Source organism: Papio anubis, chromosome 19, assembly GCF_008728515.1.
Source record: "Papio anubis isolate 15944 chromosome 19, Panubis1.0, whole genome shotgun sequence".
NCBI lineage: Eukaryota > Metazoa > Chordata > Mammalia > Primates > Cercopithecidae > Papio > Papio anubis.
This window is the reverse complement of record NC_044994.1, coordinates 36,026,053-36,045,723: the sequence shown is the minus strand read 5'-3', so window position 1 is coordinate 36,045,723 and position 19,671 is coordinate 36,026,053.

Below are 19,671 nucleotides of genomic sequence, written 5' to 3'. Positions count from 1 at the left end.
GAGAACTTATTTTCACAAGAAAATATGTGGGGCATGTGGTCCTTTAATTTCTAATTATTAGAAACCAGGTAATAAAGTGAGATGTGATCTGGCCACATTGTAGCCTACTTGGAGAGATGTAAGTAATTATTTGGCATCATAGCTGAGTCATTATTTCCATTTTTATTGATTAATATTTGTTTTTATATTTAGCCATTTATACATTTACTAGCTGGCAAATACAGGTACAATTGAGTCACCACTATGTGTAGTAAAAAATCTAAATCAAGGGTAGCACATTGTTGTTTTCCTCCGAGCTTTGTACTTGTTCCTAAGAACCATATACACTTCCCTAGCAATAGTGCTTTATGCTGTGATAAACAACAACTAGACTTTCTTCATAAAGCACAGTATGCACATTTGAAGACATAAATATTGTTTTTAAGCAGTCTGAAATGGTATTTTATTATCTGCTGACAAGAGAACAAAGGATTTCTATTTCTAGGTTTTTAGCTATTCTGTCAGAGAAGAAAATGCATTCATTTCATTGGGGTGATTCTATTCTTTGGAAATCATGAAGTCAGAAATAATGAATGATTGACTAATGTTACTTATTATAATACATGACAGAGTACATAAGGACTGATTTGTAAACATGTATTACTTTCTTCTGTATTATTACTCTTCTCAAGAATAAAAATATTCTTACATGAAATGGCCATTTTTCTTACTTCATCTGCAATAGAAAAGAAATCATTTGTCCAGTCATGTTAGTCAAAACGTGTAAATGGATACAGCTTATGTCCAGTGACTACACGAGTATAAATCCAGTATTGGCCTCATTTGCACCTTGGAAGTCTGGATAAAATGAAACTTGAGATATTTAATCAATTTCTGTTATCTCTCACCTATCCCTATGGCATTGCACTAATCATTTTGTTAGTTTTCCATCATTGTGAAATTGGGATCGTGTTACTACTTCATGGACATTTCAAATAATTTAACTTGTTATGTCTAAATTCTGGTTCTACAGTAGAATTTTTTTTCTGAAAATATGGTTGAAGTGGATTAGAAGGGGCATTTGGGGAAACATCAGTTTTCCTGATGCTCCTAAATATTGTCTCTTCTACTTATGGGTGAGGTTGGACTTGAATAGATCCCTTTACTAATGCTAGGCAACAAGAGCAATGAGGTGGGCTCCATTACTCCACACTAATAGCATGGAAGGGAACAAAACAACTACATGGTGAGAGTGATCTAAAACTCGGTGGCCAGACAATGAAAGCAATTCAGATAAAAACAGCTTTTAGCTTCTCTTAGAGAAAAACCTATGGCCTTTTCAAGTCTCATTGTGTGTTCCAGCTCTGACACACAGGAGACTGCTCAAATGAGATTTTAAGAACACTGAGGTATTCTCTGAAACCCTACACAGCTTATTCTCCCTACAACTTAAATTATCATCATCTCACTTCCTCCTTAAATTATAAATCCTTTGGCCTAATAGATTTACATAGTAAATTTTGAAGATACACATGTAGTAATCTCTATTTAACTATTATTAATTTACCATTCTTCTAAGTAATAATTAAGGAGGATATAGTTAGAAGTTTAAGGCAAGAGAAATCTAGAGGTTGGGTCACATATAGGATTTGAAGGGTGTGTGCATGCGTGTGTGTGTGTCTGTGTGTGCATGTGTGTGTGTGTGTATGTGTATCTGTTTTGAGGGAGTAATAGAAATGGGCCAGGGTGCTACCTAGTTTTTCTTAATTTTCTTGGGTAAATTGACTCATAGAAAGGAGATGAGCACTGAAATACATGTGGGATACCGTTGAATAATTTTACAACTTCACAATTATGTCAAAAAATGGCCTTGTGTAGTCCATTTGGTTTGAATTTCTTGCGAACTAAAGAGAATACACAGCCATTTGGTTAATTTGCTTCCCACAGTAAATAAATAAATAAATAAATAAATAAATAAATAATCAGTTCTTTGTTCTTCTAAGACACCAGAAAAAAGTTTAATTATTTCACATAAAATGAATGTACACAGTGTCAAGACACCCATACTTAAGTACCCTGAAACATAAGGGAATTCATGTTAAAAATGTTTATTTCTAAAGTAGTTAAACATCATAAATTTTATTTCAGAGTAATATCATATTTTTCAGGTGAGGAATTAAAATACACAAATGGATATATAACTATAATACCTGCTTGGGAAAACTTTATGTCTTCATATAAATATAGAGTCTTGTTTCAACATTAAGGATATTTCCCAAATCAGAAATTCTGTTGTCTCACAAGATGATATTTTACTTTGATTCTTTTGAAAAAGACAATCTATCCTGTGAGTCTGATCCTTAGGATTCTCAGTAAACAGAAAATGGAATAATTGTTATATATTGGTAAATAAATTCCAATGCCAAAATATTTCTCTATAGCTCAAAACCATTGCCTCAAATTCCATCAGTAGAGTCCATCAGTAGAGTCATTTGTTTAAAACACCGTATTTAATATAAGTTGCCATAAAATGATAATGTGCATAGTAGCACTAAATTATGTAACCATTTCCTACCATCCACAGTAGGCCCCAAAACTATTTTATAATTTTGGTGGAAATTATAAAATCTTTTCCAAAATGATTCCAGGCTAACGGCAGTCTTGAATAAGGGATTATAGGATCAGTTTGGGCATCAGTGAGTGAATGGATTGAGGGGGCTTAAGCACCCTCATAATCTCTATTGATCAGTACTCTACCCATAAATAACTCATTTTTTAAAAAATAAAGACTTTTTCTCTTAAATGAACTTTAAAGTTATGTTCCAGCTTCCCATTCAAAACAAATTTCTGCCCCAAAACTCTTACATCCACCCAAAGAGGATGTGCTGAATGAAGTCAAGCTAGATGAACTTCCCCAGCAACCTGGCTGTGTGATGATCTTCACAGCCAGCTTTCTGTATGAAGTTATCATTGGTTTGATTGGAAGCAGGTTGATGGAAACAAAGAAGCAGACTTAAAGGTCATACTTAGGAAGCTTGGGGAACCTTGGCTATTTTGGATATTGTGACTGTCCTCGAAAATCACTCCAGATTCTCTGATGCGTATGCTGCTTGCCACCTAATGCTCACTCTAAAAGCATCTGAACTGAGAAGTCAAAATAATTTTGAAAATTCATAGAATCTCATCTTTAAAAAATTCCCAGCTTTATTACAATTTCATCATTTAATTAGGTTTATATCTCACCTCTACTTTTTTTTTCATTTTTATATACATTTTTATTTTAGAACAGTTTTAGATTTACACAAAAATTGTGAAGATAATACAGTTTCCAATATGCTCCTCAACCATGTTCTTCTACTATTAGTATCCTGCATTAGAGTGGAACATTTGTTATAATTAATGAACAAATATGTTGTTAACTAATGAATGTCTTTAGTTTTTACTTAATGTCCTTTCTAGGTTGGTTTAGGCTGCCCATTCCTAAACGAATTAAACATTGGCAAGAAAATTGGGGTTACTGTGATTGGTTTAATTCATTTGGACTGATCACTGTAGATTGTTGTTTTTTTAAATTATACTTTAAGTTCTAGAGTACATGTGCACAACGTTCAGGTTTGTTACATATGTATACATGTGCCATGTTGGTGTGCTGCACCCATTAACTCGTCATTTACATTAGGTATGTCTCCTAATGCTATCCCTCCACCCTCCCCTTTGCCCCCTCCCCACAATAGGCCCCGGTGTGTGATGTGCCCCCTCCTGTGTCCAAGTGATCTCATTGTTCAATTCTCACCTATGAGTGAGAACATGCGGTGTTTGGTTTTCTGTTCTTGCGATAGTTTGCTGAGAATGATGGTTTCCAGCTTCATCCACGTCCCTACAAAGGGCACAAACTCATCCTTTTTTATGGCTGCATAGTATTCCCTGGTGTGTATGTGCCACATTTTCTTTTTTTAAAAAAAATTTATTTATTTATTTATTTTTTATTATACTTTAAGTTCAAGGGTACATGTGCATAATATGCAGGTTTGTTACATATGAATACTTGTGCCATGTTGGTGTGTTGTACCCATCAACTCGTCAGCACCCATCAACTTGTCATTTACATCAGGTGTAATTCCCAATGCCATCTCTCCCCCCTCCCCCCTCCCCATAATAGGCCCCGGTGTGTGATGTTCCCCTTCCCGAGTCCAAGTGATCTCATTGTTCAATTCCCACCTGTGAGTGAGAACATGCAGTATTTGGTTTTCTGTTCTTGTGATAGTTTGCTGAGAATGATGGTTTCCAGCTGCATCCATGTCCCTACAAAGGACACAAACTCATCCTTTTTTATGGCTGCATAGTATTCCATGGTATATATGTGCCACATTTTCTTAATCCAGTCTGTCACTGATGGACATTTGGGTTGATTCCAAGTCTTTGCTATTGTGAATAGTGCCACAATAAACATACGTGTGCATTTGTCTTTATAGCAGCATGATTTATAATCTTTTGGGTATATACCCAGTAATGGGATGGCTGGGTCATATGGTATTTCTAGTTCTAGTTCCTTGAGGAATCGCCACACTGTTTTCCATAATGGTTGAACTAGTTTACAGTCCCACCAACATTGTAAAAGTGTTCCTATTTCTCCACAGCCTCTCCAGCACCTGTTGTTTCCTGACTTTTTAATGATTGCCATTCTAACTGGTGTGAGATGGTATCTCATTGTGGTTTTGATTTGCATTTCTCTGATGGCGAGTGATGATGAGCATTTTTTCATGTGTCTGCAGGCTGTGTGGATGTCTTCTTTTGAGAAGTGTCTGTTCATATCCTTTGCCCACTTTTTGATGGGGTTGTTTGTTTTTTCTCGTAAATTTGTTTGAGTTCTTTGTAGGTTCTGGGTATTAGCCCTTTGTCAGGTGAGTAGATTGCAAAAATTTTCTCCCATTCTGTAGGTTGCCTGTTCACTCTGATGGTAGTTTCTTTTGCTGTGCAGAAGCTCTTTAGTTTAATTACATCCCATTTGTCAATTTTGTCTTATGTTGCCATTGCTTTTGCTGTTTTAGACATGAAGTCCTTGCCCATGCCCATGTAGATTTTTTTTTAAAGGTCAACAGTTTGTCTTTGTGACATCTTTTACTCAGCTCGTAGTCTCCTCCTAGGATCATGACAAAATTGGGGACTCATTTCCTTTGATTATTTTTCTTCTTCATTAAAAAAAATATTCAACAGCAATTTATTGAAACTTGACTAGTTACTAGGCACTGTTCTTAAATTTAAGTACAAAGATAACCTCACACTTTATGCTTACAAGCCTGTACTGTCCAACATTATTATTATTATTATTATTATTATTATTTTTGAGACGGAGTCTGGCTCTGTCGCCCAGGCTGGAGTGCAGTGGCCGGATCTCAGCTCACTGCAAGCTCCGCCTCCCGGGTTTACGCCATTCTCCTGCCTCAGCCTCCCGAGTAGCTGGGACTACAGGCGCCCGCCACGTCGCCCGGCTAGTTTTTTGTATTTTTTTAGTAGAGATGGGGTTTCACTGTGTTAGCCAGGATGGTCTCGATCTCCTGACCTCGTGATCCGCCCATCTCGGCCTCCCAAAGTGCTGGGATTACAGGCTTGAGCCACCAAATTCTCCACTGCAAGTTTTCACACAAAAATTCTTTATTTTAAAGCTGCTATCATGTTTCTGCCAGACTCTCATCTTTCTAAGGCTAGCCTCTTTAATTCATTTAATCATTTCTCAGAGAGCATGGTTTCCAATCTTTCTAACATCTTGGTCATTCTCAATTAGCTTTTTGTCCTATGAAGCACAGCACCAATAATTAAATATAATTAAATATACATTACATTTAATTCCCTTCCCTTACACAGAGAAGAGTATCACTTTCACACTTTTTATTCTAGTTATCTTCATGCTTACTCTAACATAAACTAAATATATTTTAGCCTCCTTTTTGTAGCCACATGGCAAAGTGGATTCAAATTAGACTTATTGTTTATTAATGTGATTATGCTTTTGCACATCGCTGTCTCACTTTAACTTGAAGAGCTGATTTTTAAAATTCACTTGCTCTCTTAAAGTTCATTCATCTCTGTTAAACTCATGCCATTAGATTCAGTTTGTTGCTCAAACTTGACATCATCTTTTTAGATTTTTATTTTGTCATTTAACATGTCTCTCTCCTTTTCAACATCAGAACACACTGATTTCCTGATTATATATCTTCTTTATTGTCATACAGATTATGAAAAAAACATTGCTGTCACTGTCAAGGGCTATCCTTGAGGCTGACAGTAATCTAGTAACAAATACTCTTTAAGCATGGTTATTCAGTTATTAATCTACAACTTCAGAGAGTGCATAGAACCTCTCCTTTTAAATAAAAGTTGTAAAACTGCACACTGAAAAATTCTGAGATACTTTTTGTGACATAAATAAGTCTAATAACATGGTCAAAGTGAACAATCAAATGAGTCTGATATGTTGTACTTTCATAAATCCATGCCAGCTCCCAACAATCACTGCTACTTTTCCTACATACTTTTGAACAATCCCTTTTAGTTCACAAATATGTAATTCATGGAATTTCAAACAATTTTCTCTCTCCAGTTTTTTTTTTTTTTTTTTTTTAATCATATCACATTCTCCACAACTACGTAAAGACTACTTGTGTTGATTTGGAAGCCTAATTTTCAGATTATCTCAGTAAATGCAAAATGTGTGGAAAAAAATATGATGTTGTGACCGAAATGAGTTTGACATTTTCAAAAGCAGATGTATATCCAAGTGTACATGATTACTGAAGAACAGATTACTAGATGTAAGTGATATAACCTTCTGCGTTTGGACATTCTTCCAGCTTTCATCCATTTCACAAATAGACTATCTTAACCTGATTTAACAGACCCCTGGAAAAGTCTGTTTCAAGCATTTGGGGAAATGCAGGTAATGTAAGAACTAAAACATCAGAGTTGACACATTCATGGCTTCGATTTTCATTAGCTTCAGTCCATTAAAGAAGCATTTGCCAACGTAATACTGTATGCATAAAACAACTGAAATATTCATTACATGGAAAAACGACTAAGGATGCAAGCCAACCATTTCTCCTAGCCAGTTTTGCTACAGGAATACAGCTCACCAGGGTCCACTGCTTTGCCATTTAGTTTAATTTTTTGAATATAAGGTTTTTAAATATCTGTGACTCATCAGACAAATATATTAAAATTTTTATGGTGGAAAAGTTTTTTTTCTTTGCATCAAACCATTAAAATATTAGGTAGGGTTCAAATACTTTTCAGGATATATCCTGATCCATATGATTCAGGTAATCAGACAGAGCCAGTCCCCTTATTTTTTAAGTAGAAATACTTCCTCTGATGAATTAATCTGATTCATTCCCCCCAACGTCCTTTCATGAAAGGAATGAAACAATTTTTCAATGCATTTCCAGGAATAAAGCAACACATGTCATTGCCTTCATACTCATAGATTAATGGAGAGATTAGACAGACACATACATTAGTATAAAGTGAGGTAAAATAATGATGAAAAAATGATCTGAGTAAAATCAGTGGGTCAATTTAAAAATAGGGAAATGTTGTACATGCTTACTAGATAATATTTTACATGAAACTCAGTTTGACAGGTAGAAATATGGGGTGTTTGATTCCAAGTGTATGAAGGAAGATCCACAATGGTAGCAAGCATTTGCTTTGGAATCAGGAAACCAAAATTTCAGTTTAGATCTGCAAATAACTAGATTTGCGACATTACACAGTCACTTTTTCTATCTGAGAAATATTTATTACTTCTAAAATACGCCTATAAGATTTCTAATGTCCAGCTGTAAAACAAAAGATGTGTGAATATCATGTGCAAATTCACGAAGGTAATAAAGTGCATGTCTAGGGAAGAGCTTCACCATCTAGTTTGACTAGGTTTTATTATGTAGAAGGTAGATATAAATGGAATGACAGAGCCTTTGAAGTTCTTCCGTGTAAAACTTAGAAGTTTTCATGTAACTAAGAAGGTATGATCTTAAAATGGTAGGATAATTTATACACAAGAAAAAGTCACCAAGTTTTAAGAATACAATTTCATTAATTTTGACAAATAAATGTATAAATCTTAAAATGTATCCCTTATGCTGATAGTTAATCCCCTGCACCAATTCCAGCCTTCTGGCCTTCTTTTTGTTACTATAATTTTGCCTTTTCCAGAATTCTAAATAAATTGAATCATGCATTATATAGACTTTTGTCACTGACCTTTTTCACTTCCCATAATGAATTCTAGATTTATCCAGGTTGTCATGTATCCATGGTTCATTCTTTTTTATTACTGAGTAATAGTGGCTATATGGCAATTTTACAGTTTGATTCCCTTCACTGGCTGATAGGCATTTGGGTGGCTTGCAGTTTTGGAATATCATGAATAAAACTGTGTGAGAATCAAAATATAAGTTTTTTGTAAATGATTTATTTTGGGAAAACACCCCGGAGTGAGGTGGCTGGATTACATGAAAAATGCATGGTTAAATGTTGAAGCAACTGCCAAAGTATTTTCCAAAGTTGAGGTGCTATTTTCATTCCCAAAAGTAATGTGTAAAAATTCCAGCTGTTTCAATTCCTTGCCAATATTTGACATCGTCAGAATTTGTAATGTGTGTAGTAGTATCTCAATGTGATCTTAATTTGCATTTTTCTAAGGACTAATCATGTTAGCACATTTTATCTGTTATTTGCCATATCTCCTCATTTTTTAAAAGTTTTATCCACATCTTAATCAATTTTTAGTTGAATAAATTTTGAATATTAATGAGTTTTTATGTTTGCTATATATTCTAGATACAGATCTTTATCAAATATGTGTTTGCCAGATTTTGTTCTACTACTCTTCCACACATCTTGCTTTTTCATTTTCTTAATAGTTTTTTTTAAAGAGTAAATTTTAAAATTTTGATGAAGTCTGATTTACCATTTTTCCTTTTGTGGTTTGTATTCTCTGCATCCTTTTGAAGAAATCTTAGTATAACTCAAGTTCATCGAAATAGTCTCCCATGGTTTAACCAGAAGTTTCATAGTGTTGTCTCATAAGTGTAGAACTGTGATTTTTTGGTAGAAAAGCAATTGATTACTTATGAGTGGAAGTATTTCTGGACTTTCTATTCTGTTTATCCTTATACCAACACTGTACTATCTTAATAATTATAAATCCATAGTAAATTTTGCTATCAGATAATATAAATTCTCCACCTTTTATGGATCTAACAAAGCACTAATATCCAGAATCTACAGGAAACTTAAACATATTTACAAGCAAAAAACAAACCACCCCATTAAAAGTGGATGAAATTAAACTAAAGAGCTTCTGCACAGCAAAAGAAATTATCATCAGAGTGAACAGGCAACAAACACAATAGGAGAAAATTTTTGCAATCTATCCACCCGACAAAGGGCTAATATCCAGAATCTATAAGGAACTGAAACATTTTTCAAGAAAAAAACAACCCCTCAAAAAGTGGGCGAAGGATATGAACAGACACTTCTCAGAAGAAGACATCTATGTGGACAAGAAGTGTGATAAAAAGCTCATCATCACTGGTCATTAGAGAAATGCAAATCTAAATCACAATGAGATATGATCTAATAACAGTTAAAATGACAATCATTAAAAAGTCTGGAAACAACAGATGCTAGAGAGGATGTGGAGAAATAGAGACACTTTTACACTGTTGGTGGGAGTGTAAATTAGTTCAACCATTGTGGAAGACAGCACGGTGATTTCTCAAGGATATAGAACCAGAAATACCATTTGACACAGAAATCCCACTACTGGGTATATACCCAAAGGATTATAAATCATTCTACTATAAAGACACATGCACACATATGTTTATTGAAGCACTATTCACAATAGCAAAGACTTGGAACCAACCCAAATGCCCATCAATGATAGACTGAATAAAGAAAATGTGGCACATGTACACCATGGAATACTATGCAGCCATAAAAAAGGATGAATTCATGTCCTTTGCAGGGACATGGATGAAGCTGGAAATCATCATTCTCAGCAAACTAACACAGGAACAGAAAACCAAGCACTGCATGTTCTCACTCATAAGTGGGAGTTGAACAAGGAGAACACATGGACACAGGGAGAAAAATATCACACACTGGGGCCTGTCGTGGGGTGGGGGGCTAGGGGAGGGATAGCATTAGGAGAAATACCTAATGTAGATAACAGGTTGATGGGTGCAGCAAACCACCATGGCAAGTGTATACTTATGTAACAAACCTGCATGTTCTGCACATGTATCCCAGAACTTAAAGTAAAATAAAAAAGTGAGTAAAATACATGAACAGACACTTATCAAAAGAAGACATACAAGCACCCAACAAACATAAAGAATGTTCATTATCACTAATCACCAGATAAATATAACTCAAAACCACAATGAGATACCATCTCATGCAAGTTAGAATGGCTATTATTAAAAAGTCAAAAACCAACTAATACTAGCAAGGCTGCAGAGAAAAAGGAATGCTTAAACACTGTTAGCGGGAATGCAAATTAGTTCAGCCACTGTGAAAAGTAGTTTGGAGATTTCTCAACGAACTTGAAACAGAGCTACCATTCAACCCATCAATATAATTACTGGGTATATAATGGGTATATCTAAAAGGAATATAGATCATTATACCAAAAAGACACATTTACTCCTACATTCGTCACTGTGCTATTCACAATCGCAAAGACATAGAATCCACCTACGTGCCCATCAGCGGTGGATTGGATAAAGAAAATGTGGTATATATATATATACACTGTGAAATACTATGTAACAATAAAAATAGCAAACCATCATGTCTTTTGCAGTCACATAGATGGAGCTGGAGGCCATAAGACCATAATCCTAAGCGAGTTCACATAGGAACAGAAAACCAAATGCCACATGTTCTCATATACAAGTGAGAGCTAAATATTGAGCACACACAGGTGTAAACATGAGAACAATAAACACTGTGAACTACTAGAAGTGGGAGGGAGGGAGCCTGGTATAAGTTGCAAAACTACCTATCAGGAACTATGCTCACCATCTGGGTCCGATATATCCAGGTAACACTCCTATACATGTACCCTCTGTTTCTAATATAAAGCTAAAATATTAAAAAATAGACTTTATTTTTAGAGCACTTTCAGGTATAAAGACAATTGAGCAGACCATACAGAGAGCTTCTAGATATCTTCTCTCTCTCCCATTGATAGGTTCCCCTATTTTTAACATCTTACATTAGTGTGGTACATTTGTTGTAATTGACAAGCTGATATTGATACTTTTTAACTGAAACCCATAGTTTATTTATTTATTTATTTATTTGTTATACTTTAAGTTCAAGGGTACATGTGCATGACCTGCAGGTTTGTTACATATGTATACATGCGCCCTGTTCCTATGCTGCACCCATTAACTCATCATTTATATTAGGTATTTCTCCTAATGCTATCCCTCCCCCATCCCCCCACCCCATGACAGGCCCTGGTGTGTGACGTTCCCCACCCTGTGTCCAAGTGTTCTCATTGTTCACTTCTTACCTGTGAGTGGGAACATGTGGTGTTTGGTTTTCTCTCCTTGGGATAGTTTGCTCAGAATGATGGTTTCCAGCTTTCCATGTCCCTAAAAAGGACATGAACTCATTCTTTTTTATGGCTGCATAGTATTCCACGGTGTATATGTGCCACATTTTCTTAATCCAGTCTATCATTGATGGACATTTGGGTTGGTTCCAAGTCTTTGCTATTGTGAATAGTGCCACAATAAACATACATGTGCATATGTCTTTATAGCAGTATGATTTATAATCCTTTGGATATATACCCAGTAATGGAATGGCTGGGTCAAATGGTATTTCTATTTCTAGATCCTTAAGGAATCACCACACTGTCTTTCACAATGCTTGAACCAGTTTACAGTCCCACCAACACTGTAAAAGTTTTCCTGTTTCTTCACATTCTCTCCAGCACCTGTTGTTTCCAGACTTTTTAATGATTGCCATTCTCACTGGTGTGAGATGGTATCTCATTGTGGTTTTAATTTGCATTTCTCTGATGACCAGTGATGATGAGCATTTTTTCATGTGTCTATTGGCTGCATAAATGTCTTCTTTTGAGAAGTGTTTGTTCATATCCTTTGCCCACTTTCTGATGGGATTGTTCGTTTTTTTTCTTGTAAATTTGTTTGAGTTCTTTGTAGATTCTGGATATTAGCCCTTTGTCAGATGAGTAGATTGCAAAATTTTCTCCCATTCTCTAGGTTGCTTGTTCACTCTGATGGTAGTTTCTTCTGCTGTGCAGAAGCTCTTCAGTTTAATTAGATCCCATTTGTGAATTTTGGCTTTTGTTGTTATTGCTTTTGGTGTTTTAGACATGAAGTCCTTGCCCATGCCTATGTCCTGAATGGTATTGCCTAGGTTTTCTTCTAGGGTGTTTATGGTTTTAGGTCTAACATTTAAGCCAACGTGATCCAGCATATAAACAGAACCAAAGACAAAAACCACATGATTATCTCAATAGATGCAGAAAAGGCCTTTGACAAAATTCAACAGCTCTTCATGCTAATAACTCTCAATAAATTAGGTATTGATGGAATGTATCTCAAAATAATAAGAGGTATTTATGACAAACTCACAGCCAATATTATACTGAATGGGCAAAAACTGGAAGCATTCACTTTGAAAACTGGCACAAGAGAGAGATGCCCTCTCTCACCACTCTATTCAACATAGTGTTGAAAGTTCTGACCAGTGCAATCAGGCAGGAGAAAGAAATAAAAGGTATTCAATTAGGAAAAGAGGAAGTCAAATTGTCCTTGTTTGCAGATGACATGATTGTATATTTAGAAAACCTCATCATCTCAGCCCAAAGTCTCCTTAGGCTGATAAGCAACTTTAGCAAAGTCTCAGGACACAAAATCAATGTGCAAAAATCACAAGCATTCTTATACACCAATAACAGACAAACAGCCAAATCATGAATGAGCTCCCATTGACAATTGCTTCCAAGAGAATAAAATACCTAGCAATTCAACTTACAAGGGATGTGAAAGACCTCTTCAAGGAGAACTACAAACCACCGCTCAATGAAATAAAAGAGGACACAAACAAATGGAAGAACATTTCATGCTCATGGATAGGAAGAATCAATATCGTGAAAATGTCCATATTGCCCAAGGTCATTTATAGATTTAATGCCATCCCCATCAAGCTACCAATGACTTTCCTCACAGAATTGGATAAAACTACTTTAAACTTCATATTGAACCAAAAAAGAGCCTGCATTGCCAAGACAATCCTAAGCCAAAAGAACAAAGATGGATGCATCATGCTACCTTACTTCAAACTATACTACAAGGCTACAGTAACCAAAACAGCATGGTGCTGGTACCAAAACAGAGATATAGGCCAATGGAACAGAACAGAGCCCTCAGAAATGACACCACACATGTACAACCATGTGATCTTTGACAAATCTGACAGAAACAAGAAATGGGGAAATGATTCCCTATTTAATAAATGGTGCTGGGAAAACTGGCTCTCTTTTCTTCTTTGTTAGTCTTGCTAGCGGTCCATCTCTTTTGTTGATATTTTCACAAAACCAGCTCCTGGATTCATTGATTTTTTTGAAGAGATTTTTGTGTCTCTATCTCCTTCAGTTCTGTTCTGATCTTAGTTATTTCTTGCCTTCTGCTAAGTTTTGAATGGATTTGCTTTTGCTTCTCTAGCTCTTTTAATTGTGAGGTTAGGGTGTCAATTTTAGATTTTTCGTACTTTCTCTTGTGGGCATTTAGTGCTATAAATTTCCCTCTACACACTGCTTTAATGTGTCCTGGAGATTCTGCTACATTGTGTCTTTGTTCTCATTGGTTTTAAAGAACATCTTTATTTCTGCCTTCATTTCGTTATGTACCCAGTAGTCATTCAGGAGTAGGTTGTTCTGTTTCCATGTAGTAGCATGGTTTTGAGTGCATTTCTTGGTCCTGAGTTCTAATTTGATTGCACTGTGGTCTGAGAGATAGTTTGTTGTGATTTCTGTTCTTTTACATTTGCCGAGGAGTGTTTTACTTCCAACTTTGTGGTCAATTTTGTAATAAGTGTGATGTGGTGCTGAGAAGAATGTATTTTCTGTTAATTTGGGGTGGAGAGTTCTGTAGATATCTATTAGGTCTGCTTGGTTTAGAGCTGAGTTCAAGTCCTGGATGTTCCTTGTTAGGCTTCTGTCTCACTGATCTGTCTAATACGGACAGTGGGGTGTGCAAATCTATTATTATTGTGTGGGAGTCTAAGTCTCTTTTGAGGTCTCTAAGAACTTGCTTTATGAATATAGGTGCTCCTGTATTGGGTGCATATATATTTAGTATAGGTAGCTCTTCTTGTTTTATTGATCCCTTTACCATTATGTAATGGTAGCTACCTATACTTCTTTGTCTCTCTTGATCTTTGTTGGTTTAAAGTCTGTTTTATCAGAGAAAAGTATTGCAACCCCTGCTTTTTTTTTTTTTTTTTTTTTTTTTTTTTTTTTGTTTGTTTGTTTGTTTGTTTGCTTTCCATTTGCTTGGTAGATCTTCCTCCATCCCTTTATTTTGAGCCCATGTGTGTCTCTGCACATGAGATGGGTCTCCTTAACACAGCACACTGATGGGTCTTGACTCTTTATCCAGTTTGCCAGTCTGTGTTTTTTAATTGGAGCATTTAGCCCATTTACATTTAAGATTAATATTGTTATGTGTGAATTCGATCCTGTCATTATGGTGTTAGCCAGTTATTTTGCCTGTTAGTTGAAGCCCTTTATTCCTATCATTGATGGTCTTTACAATTTGGCATGTTTTTGCAGTGACTTGTACTGGTTGTTCCTTTCCATGTTTAGTGTTTCCTTCAGGAGCTCTTGTAAGGCAGGCCTGGTGGTGACAAAATCTCTTAGCATTTGCTTGTCTGTAAAGGATTTTATTTATCCTTCAGTTATGAAGCTCAGTTTGACTGGATATGAAATTCTAGGTTGAAAATTATTTTCTTAAAGAATGTTGAATATTGGCCCCCACTCTCTTCCGGCTTTTAGAGTTTCTGCCAAGAGATCCGCTGTTAGCACGATGGGCTTTCTTTTGTGGGGGATCTGACCTTGTTCTTAACATTTTTTCCTTCATTTCAACCTTGGTGAATCTGACAATTATGTGTCTTGGGGTTGCTCTTCTTGAGGAGTATCTTTGTGGTGTTCTCTGTATTTCCTGAATTTGAATGTTGGCCTGCCTTGCTAGGTTACAGAAGTTCTCCTGGTTAATATCCCGAAGAGTGTTTCCCAGTTTGGTTCCATTCTCTCCGTCACTTTCAGGTACACCAATCAGACATAGATTTGGTCTTTTCACATAGTCCCAAATTTCTTGGAGGCTTTGTTCGTTTCTTTTTACTCTTTTTTCTCTAAACTTCTCTTCTTGTTTCATTCTATTCATTTGATCTTCAATCACTGATACCCTTTCTTCCACTTGATTGAATGAGCTACTGAAGCTTGTGCATGTGTCACGTAGTTCTTGTGCCATTGTTTTCAGTTCTATCAGGTCCTTTATTGTCTTCTCTATTTATTTATTTATTTTATTTTATTCTAGTTAGCCACTCATCTAATCTTTTTTCAAGGTTTTTCGCTTCCTTGTGATAGGTTTGAACATCCTCTTTTAGCTTGGAGAAGTGTGTTATTACTGAACTTCTGAAGCCTATTCTGTCAACTCGTCAAAGTCATTCTCCATCCAGCTTTGTTCCATTGCTGGCGAGGAGCTGCGATCCTTTGTAGGAGAAGAGGCACTTTGGTTTTTTAAGAATTTTCAGCTTTTCTGCTCTGGTTTCTCCCCATCTTTGTGGTTTTATCTACCTTTGGTCTTTGGTGATGGTGACCTACAGATGGGGCTTTGGTGTGCATCTGCTTTTGCTTGATGTTGATGCTATTGCTTTCTGTCTGTTAGTTTTCCTTCTAACAGTCATGTCCCTCAGCTGCAAGTCTTTTGGAGTTTGCTGGAGATCCACTCCAGACCTTGTTTGCCTTGGTATTACCAGCAGAGGCTGCAGAATAGCAAATATTGCAGAACAGTAAATATTGTTGCCTGATCCTTCCTCTGGAAGCTTCATCTCAGAGGGGCACTCAGCTGTATGAGGTGTCAGTCTGCCCATGCTGGGAGGTGTCTCCCAGTCAGGCTACACAGGGGTTAGGGACCCACTTGAGGAGGCAGTCTGTCCATTCTCAGAGCTCAAACACAGTGCTGGGAGAACCACTGCTCTCTTCAGGACTGTCAGACAGGCATGTTTAAGTCTGCAGAAGTTTCTGCTGCCTTTTGTTCAGCTATGCCCTGCCCCCAGAGGTGGAGTCTACAAAGGCAGGCAGGCCTCATTGAGCTGCCATGGGCTCCACCCTATTTGAGCTTCCCAGCCACTTTGTTTACCTACTCAAGTCTCAGCAATGGCAGATACCCCTCCCATAGCTGGGCTGCCACCTTGCAGTTTGATCTCAGACTGCTGCACTAGCAGTGAGCAAGTCTCCGTGGGCGTGGGACCCGCTGAGCCAGGTGTGGGTTATAATCTCCTGGTGTGCTGTTTCCTAAGAATGTTGGAAAATCAGGGGCAGTCTCCCGATTTTCCTTGTACAGGAAAATCCCTTACAGACCCCTTACACTTCCCGAGTGAGGCAATGCCCTGTCCTGCTTCAGCTCACCCTCCGTGGGCTGCACCCATTGTCCAACCAGTCCCAGTGAGATGAACCAGGTATCTCAGTTGGAAATGCAGAAATCACCCATGTTCTGTGTTGATCACGCTGGGAGCTGCTGACCGGAGCTGTTCTTATTTTGCTATCTTGGAACAGACCTCCAAGCCGAAAGGTTCACTCTACTGTTCTGAGTTTTAACAAATATATAAAGCCAGGTATTCACCATTATAGGATCAGACAGAATAGTTTTACTACCCTAAAAATTCTCTGGGGCCCACCTCTTTATTCATTCCATCTTTTTCAAACCCCTGGCAATTACTGCTGTTTATTTATTTATTATTTTTTAGCTGTCTTTATAGTTTTGCTTATTCCAGTATGTCATACTGTTGAAATCATAATGTATTTTTAATTTTAATTTTAATGTATTTTTAATTTTAATTATTTTTAATTTTAATTATTTGTAGTCTTTCTTATTTTATTAAGCAATATGTATTTAAAGTTTCTCCATGTGTTTCTGTGCATTGATACTCATTTATTTTTATCACTGAATAATATTCCATTGTATGGATGAACCACACTTTACCTATTCTCCTGCCAAAGCACATCTTGGTGGCCTGGTAGGAGAGTATGTATAAAGCTATTATAATCATTTGTGTGCAGATTTTTATGTGGACACAAGTTTTCAACTCATTTGGATAAATACCAAGAGTGTAATTGCTGGATCACATGGTAAGAGTATGTTTAGTTTTTGAAACAACTGCTTTACTAAGTGGTGTGCCATTTTCTATGCCATCAGCAAGGAATGGAAGTTTCTGTTGCTCCACATTCTTGCAAGCATTCCATCTTGTCAGTATTTAAATTTTAAGCATTCTAGTAGGTGTATAGTGATGTCTCCTTCTTGTTGTAATTTGCAATTCTATAATGACACATAATGATTAACGTATTTTCTTGCACTTACTGGATATCTGTACATCTTCATTGGTGAGGTGTTTGTTCAGACTTTTTACTGATTTTGTGGCTTTGAAAAAAAAAAAAGAAAAGAAAATGGACAGGAAGAAGTAGAGAAAGAAGAGAGAATAGCCACAATTATATGTTATCACAGAGTCTGCCTTTCATTCCAAAGGACATTCCAAAGGACACAGACCTACCATTTATCTAAAAAAAATCATCCAAAAACATAGAGTAAGTTCATGTATAAACTGAAACTAAAAATGGGGAAAAAAAAAAAAAAACCAGTAAAAAGATCAGCTCTTGTAATGAAATATACTGTCTCCTTTTTTTATTACATCTTCTCTCTGTATACATGCTCTGTTATTCTGTTTCACCCTTTCAGTGGGCTGCTTCTGTTCACTCATATTTTCTAATTTCTCATAATCTTGCTTACCATTTGGTTATCAAGGCTGCCTCAAATGTCTTCATTATGGTTTTTCAGTTTCAACCTCTACTAACTAGTTCAGTCTGTTTATGTTCTTGGTTTAAGAGGCTATAACTCAAATGAATATCCCTCTCTCAACTTTTTTTTTTTTTTATAGCAAGTTATGTGTCACAAGTCACTTGCCAACTAGTTTATTGGCTGTTATTTGGAGAAATATCTATCTTAGAGCTAATCAGGGGTACCTGAAGGGTTAACATCAAAGAATATAAAACACAGATGCTTACTCAACAGAGCCCTTGGGGTTGGCACATAAAACGGACTGTTTAGTGTGAAAGCAGATAGACACCATGTAAAATGCCTATAACCAAAGTCACTGGGAAAGATAATTTTAAAATTGAGGAGGTGACAACCACCTTAAAATGTAGATAGTGCAAAGAGAATGAGGAATAAAAAAATGTCTTTAGACTTGACCATTAAGATAGCAGCATGGCTTTGTGATGATTCACCATAGAAAGGAAAATTTGTGAAGAATGAAGATTGGAAAGAAATACACAAAGTGGTTAGTTCATCATTCGAAAGAAGTGAAAACTTTTTTTTTTTCTTTTTTTTGAGACAATCACTCTGACTGCGAGGCTGTAGTGCAGTGGTGCAAGCTCAGCTCACTGCAACTTCCACCTCCCAGGTTCCAGCAATTCTCTTGCCTCAGCCTCCTGAGTAACTGGGACTTCAGGGACTACAGGCATGTGCCACCACTCCTGGCAAATTTTGTACTTTTAGTACAGACAGGGTTTCAGTATGTTGGCCAGGCTGGTCTCAAACTATTGACTTCAAGTAATGCACTCACCTCTATCTCCCAAAGTGCTGGGATTACAGGAGTGAGCCATCATGCCCGGCCATAAGTAAGAATATTTTTGATTGAGAAACAGCATAGGCAAAATCCAGATAAAGAGATTAGAAATACTGAATACATGGAGAAGATAAAATGAATTGCAGAAGGGAAAATAAATTCAAATATTGCAATCAGTTAGTTAATATTAATAAGGCTTTAGTAAAGAGTTAGCATATTATAATATGTCTTCTAAGAAATATACCATATTTAAAAATGTAAGAAAGTGAACTACAATGACCAAGTACATTAAACCTTAATAAAATGTTACTTTCTTATATAGGCATTTCCTTTCACATCACAGCCCTCATATCTCATGATTCTAATTGAGTATTTAGAAGACAAATGCCATTTACAATTAGTCTAGACTGTTACTTGTTATTACTTAGCTTTTGTAAGAAACACCATAAATTACAAAATTATAGTCTCATTTGGAGCTGTCAAACCTCTTGTCATGGAAGCAATTTAAAATCCTAGTATTTGATGACATCATTACATCATTCCCTCTGTCTTTTTGGAGGAACACAATTTAACTTGCTGAGAAAGAAGGCTCTAAACAGTATTGTGAGATTTTCTTCTTTTCTCCTCTTTCAAACCACCAAATAACATTATGTGATCCACACAATCTGGAATCACAATATTTTATATTTTGTTTCATTAAAATCATCAAACCTTCTCAATTTATCCTTAATCTGCTTC